The following is a 6,371-nucleotide window of genomic DNA, read 5'->3' on the forward strand; positions in this document are numbered from 1 at the left end:
CTTTCAGACTTTTATAAAATTCTTTTTACTAAAAATATTACTGATTATTGAAAAAAAAATCATATGAGAGGTTTTTTTTTACTATTATTTAAATTCTTCTGAAAAATTACTGGGAATGTTTTTGATAATTTTTTGTTATAAAGTCTGAAACTTTTTTATCTATAGTTGATTTTTAAATTTGATATGTTTGGGTGTATTTATAATTAATATCTAAAATTATTTAAATTAAGAATGCGTTCGACAGTGTTTTTATTTGAAGTGTTTTTAGGATAATAAGAACACGTTTGTTTGTGATTTTAGGAAGTGTTTTTAATATTTCTAATACTTAAAATTTTTTATCATTCAAGTGTTAGAAATACTAGAAACTTTTTCTAAAATCACTTTTAAACGCACTCTAACTTATTTAAGTGTTTCTCCAAAAAAAATTACAGAACGATTTCTCAAATTTTTGGAAATGTTAGTTTGTTTGTTGATGATTTTAGGAAGCGTTTTTAATTTTTTAGCACTTAAAATTTTTTATCTTTCAAACATTAGAAGAGTTACAAATGCATCTTAGAATCATTATCAAACATGTTCTTAGAGCTCATTTGATAGTGATTCTCAGACATGCTTCTAATATTTTTAATGTTTGAAATTTTTTATTATTTAAGTGTTAAAATGGTTAAAAACATTTTTTAGAATCATTACCAAACACACTTTTAATGTTATTTCAAAAACACTTTAATAAAACACATCATTTCAGTTTTTTTTTTACTTTGCACATTATACAAAGTGGTTATACTTGATGGTATAAAAACTACATAATGCACCTTATTGAGAACATCCTTTATTTATTTTAAGTTATATTTAAATTTTTTTAAAATTTATTATTTAATTCTTTCTTTAAGTATTAAGATTGTTTGATAAAATTAATTTAAAATTATCAAATTGATATATTTATCCTTATAAATGATAATTATGATAAAAGAGGTTGATTAATAATAAAGGTTCTCGAGTGATAAAAGAAATTATAGAGGTAATTAGAACAAACAAAGATAAAAAGGTGAAATAAAGATGTCAACTTAAAAATAAGTTAATTGCTTTTACTTATTACTTAAAATTCTTTTTGATTTTAAGTCATATATGTACGCACAAATTTTGTAAATTTGATTCTATAAAATTAGCAAAACAAATAGAAAAATAAAGCGAATAAAATATTTATTAAAATTGAAAATATTGTGGGTATAATCTCAAAAATAATATTCTTTTCAAAAGAATATTTTCCCTTGATCACACTTTGAAAGACGACGACGACGTTTTCTAGATTTCAAAGATCAATCGAGGGTCACAATTGACTTATTCTCGAATGAATTTGTTGAATGACAAAGAACGTGTATGAAGTCGCCTTTGAAGTTTTCTCCTTAAGATTTTTCCTTTCTAGATTTTTTTTATTTATAAATTTCTCCCCCTTCTTGATAGAAGACACCTTCATTTATAGGAAAAGATAAGAAATTTGAATTTCAAATTTTCGAATTTTAGTTTCTTAATTCAAGGGATGTAGTTTCTTAATTTTAGTAAATTTTCTTCTTAGAGGTTTTACATAATAATAATAATAATAATAATAATAATAATAATCATTTTCTTATTATTATTATTATCATCATTTTTTTATAGTTGGAGATTAGGAAAACTTATTCATAAGAGGATATTTTTTTTTAAATTTATTCATTTTGAAGACTAAATTAGTGGTAATTTAATCTACTAATTTTTTTTATGTTTACAAATGCCCCCACTTCAAGACGCATTATACATGCATTGTCACGTGGATGAGGTGAGTCTTGAAGTAATTTTTTTTTTCAAGGAAATATTTTAATAGGAAGTTTCCTATTTTTTCTAAAAAAAAAAAAATTTCTTTCCCACTTTTTTCCAAACTCCAATTCGTTTTCCTTATTACTTTACATTTTGAATCCTCTTCCAATTCATTTTCCTTTTTGCTTTACACTTTCAATCCTTTTCCAATTTATCATCCCTATATACACTTTTTTTTTTATATAAAGGGGACAATAGTTAAGAAACTTGACTTGAACTTTTTTAAAAAACTCTTTTGATCTTTGGTTGTTCTTCAATCTAACTTGAGAAACCTGACTTGAATTCACCCCGATAAATTTTCACCATTTCAAAACTTGTAAGTGTTTTTTTTTTAAATATATATATATTGTTGCTTGATGGGTGTATGGCGAAGTCAATGGGACAGAGCCTCAATGTCGGTTGCCTTGGGAGACGTCGTCACTGGGCTATAGAGGATTTTACATATAAAATCCATTCACGTGATCTCCTAAAAAGCGGATGGATTTATATAAAATGAATGACACGTGAACCCAAAGTGGATATATATATATATATATATATATATGAATGGCATGTAATTTTTTTTTTTTTTACTAACTTTTTTTAGGAAGGAAAAAACCTACCTTTTTCGAACACGAATCGACCTTCATTATTTGCAGAGACGAATTTGATTTTAGGTAATTTAATTTAATTTAATTAATTAATTATTTTTTAATTACCTTAATATTTGAGGGGAATTTTTAATAAAATTAAATATCCATAAAAAAATATGAATATTTAAAATTTGACCCTCATGTAATCAAGTCATAACCCTGACGCGAAGTGGTATCGTATTTTCAATACTTATGTGCTAAAATCTTTACTCATGCAAATTGGCTTGACTTGAACGCATAGTGATATTCAAGTTTTAATATTTAATTAAAACTGGAATAATACTTGGTATCTATGCAAGCAAGTTATAGCCTTGATGCTACGTGTTATTGTATTTTCGACACTTATGTGCTAAAGTTTTCACCTATGCAAATTGACTTGACTTGAATGCATAGTGGTGTTTCAGGTTTTAATATTTAATTAAAATCAGAATAATACTTGGTATCTATGCAAACAAGTTATGACCCTAATGCTACACGGTGTTGTACTTTCAGCACTTAATACGACTTGAGTGTTAAGGTCTTCACCCATGCAAATTGACCTGACTTAAATGTATAGTGACGTCTAAAAACTTAAACTCATATTTTATTCATCTCTCTTTTTACCTTTTTTTTTTTTTTTTTTTTTTGTGTAGGATGACGTTCTTCAAATGTTTCAAGGAAAAGATCATAATCATTCTTGAGGATGATAGTGAAGATTTTGAGGAAGGGACTACCTTGTCAGTGCATAAGTCACTTACTAACATTCAATCTTTGTCAGTGCCAGTGACAAAGGACCCATTACACATTTCTTCTTGGTCCCGAGTTGCATCTTACAAGTTTACAAATATCAACAATTCAAAACTTAATAAGGTGAAACCTGTTTATGATGTTCTGTTGCTGAATTCCTCTCACCCAATTACTTCTGAAGTTCATGATGAATTTGGATTGTTGGGTTCTTGTGTTCGTGACGGAGAAGCCAAATGGGAAGCTCATTCAAAGTATTTGGGGAATCTTTCTTTACCGAAGGATATTGGGAATGGGTTGAGGAGGTATTGGGCCGGCATGGACCATTTCTTAAAGGATGTAAGCTTTATGAAGCTATTTTTGCATCCTTATTCAGCTATGATTGCCATTTCTCTGTTATTAGGGCCTTTTGCGAATGTTGGTGTCCTACCACTAACACCTTGCATACTTTCATTGGAGAGTTTTCCACCTCCCTTTGGGACTTGTATCGTATTGCTGGACTACCGATCATTGGATCTTTTTATGATGATATGGTACCAAGCGCAGAAGAGTTATCTAATGATGCAACAAAGTCCTCACTCCGACCAAGTTGTCGAAATTTATTCCTTGCATATCATTGAATTTGCTTTGAGACGAAAGGGAAGTCTTCAGTCAAGTTAGCCTCTTGGGTGTCATTTTGGTACAAAGGCTCCATGAAGTATGCAAAACCTCCAAAGAAAAGTACAAGGAATAAGGTGTAGAAGCCTAATGAGACTCATAACCCCTCCGGGGAAATTGATCCTATTAAATCTCGTACTTAGTCGAAGATGGAAGTTTTAACAATCTTGGCGTAGCCGTGGCAGATGTTAAAGAGACTTACTTGGTCGCTTTCTTAGCATGTTGGTTATGTAAGTTTGTTCTTCCTTGGGGGGGTGTCAATTTGATTCGTCCTGGAGTCTTCAAGGTAGCTAGTAGAATGGCTCAAGGTGAGACATTTAGCCTTGCTGTTTCGGTGTTAGCAAGCATTTACAATGGCTTAAATGAAATCTCTTGTTCTTCAAAACTTGGGACTAATGCATATTTTTTCCCTATTCATCACTTATACGGATGGTTAGGTGAATATTTTGACACCTATTTCATTTCTCCTTCTTGGAACCATTCCCCACGAATGACTTATTACGCTGTCGAGTTTTCTGCTAAGTGTTTTGATGATTTGCAAGCTCAAGTTTTGATAATGTCTTGCAAAGGCGTAAAGTTGGACCACTTGGCATTGCACCACAAGGAGCGTGTGCCCAGACTGACAATGAATCTATTAGTGTTACAAAAGCTTCTTATCTCATAAGTCTTCGCTTTAACTATTTATCTTTGTGACAAGGTAACCATTGGGTGATCCAACCGTATTATCCTCATCGATTTTCCAGGCAATTTGGGTATCCTCAAGACCTTCAGGGGGGTTTGCCAGAGATTTTTTGCATTGGAACTTTAGAGGCAATGTATCAACATTAGGATTCATGCACTAGGCTTGGTACCTACTCCAAAGTTATTATACCAGATTATCATAGTCTTGAAGAGTTTCCAGTCAGTAAGGCTTATGTAGATTGGTGGATCAAAGTGCGCAATCCTGATAAGGAAATTCTTACTGCTGCTTATATAGAGCCCCCTCCTGATTCTTCTTGGAAAATACCTTCAAAATCTTTAGAGAGTAGAACGCGCAAAGATGACTCAAGTGTTTTTACTAAGGAGAATGTTAAAGACAATGTTGAGAATGATTTTGATGATTTACCTGATGATTCAAGAACTTCTTTTAAGTGCTCAATGGGTGGACATCAAACTAATACCTCCACACACTCAGAGCATGAGGAAACTATTTTCGATGGTGGTAGTACTCACTGTCACAAGACTTTTAAGCAACATAACAATGCACAGGGTTTTTATGTATTAGACGACAACTTTGAAAATACAAGTGAATGTCATTTCAAACGCCAAAAGATTAGACCCAACCCTATGTACTATGATGAGACAACTCTCATTCTCTTGATGATGATGAAGAGGAAACTATTTTCGATGGTGGTAGTACTCACTGTCACAAGACTTCTTTGTTGACGTCCTAACTTCTATTTAACCGATGAAACTTGATGATGAAGAGGTAATTTATTTATTTATTTTGCATGGATACTAACAAAAATAAATATTTGCCTTAGGTGGTGAGGGATAACCAATTTGTCGATGAAGGGGATGAGTCATCTCATAAGGATTGATTTGAAAATGTTGTTGCTACTAGGGAGTCAACGCCCTTTACCTTGATTATGCATGAGATAATCACTCTATCATCCCATTACCTTTGCCTCATTCTTGTTTGGGTGATGGAGGTATTACTAACATCTTAAGTGATGTTCTGATTGAATCTCAAGGTCAAAAGACCACAATTGGAGATACAACATAAGATCAATTGACATTTTTAGCAGTTGCAGGTTTAATTGCTGAACAACAATCTCCGTGCACTACTGTGGTTGCTCCTTCTATTTCCATTCACACAATCGGCGTTGAACAAATCATCCTTAATGCCCAATGTCAAGCAACACTTATGATATGAGAAGACATTAAGGAGATGATTATAAAAAATTCTAATGAGTGTCTGCCATAATTGGGAGGAAAAATTGATGAATTTTTCAATGCTATTACAAAGATTGGAGTGGACCCTTCAACATTGAAGTCTCAGATTGAGAAGTACATGGAAAGTGTAGATCACCTCGATGCAGTGCAATGCACCCATTCTATGAAGATATCTCCGGAAGTACAAAACGAACGTTTAGCTATTGTTGTGTCTCAAATTATGGATGCTCTAAACTCTGAGGGTGTACAGGCAAACCGTCGTAAATCATTAAAGACTGACTTAGCTACTCTCGATGCTAAATAGGAAGCACTTAAGAAGGAATTGGAGCAATTAGGTATACAAAAAGAGCGCCTTCATAACTCAATCTTGGAGATTGATGAGATTATAGCCAATAAATAGAATGATGTTTCTCACTTGAGGAAAGAATATGTCATTATCGCCCAAACTCACATGCTTACTGATGTCGGTGTCAAGACTTTAGAGACACTTCAAGAAGCCTTAAGAACTTAATATGACGAGCTTGCATACTTGGTGTGGATATGACTATTGTACCTTTTTACTCAGTTTTAGCTCTC

This window comes from Vitis vinifera, chromosome 17, assembly GCF_030704535.1.
Source record: "Vitis vinifera cultivar Pinot Noir 40024 chromosome 17, ASM3070453v1".
NCBI classification, from domain to species: domain Eukaryota; kingdom Viridiplantae; phylum Streptophyta; class Magnoliopsida; order Vitales; family Vitaceae; genus Vitis; species Vitis vinifera.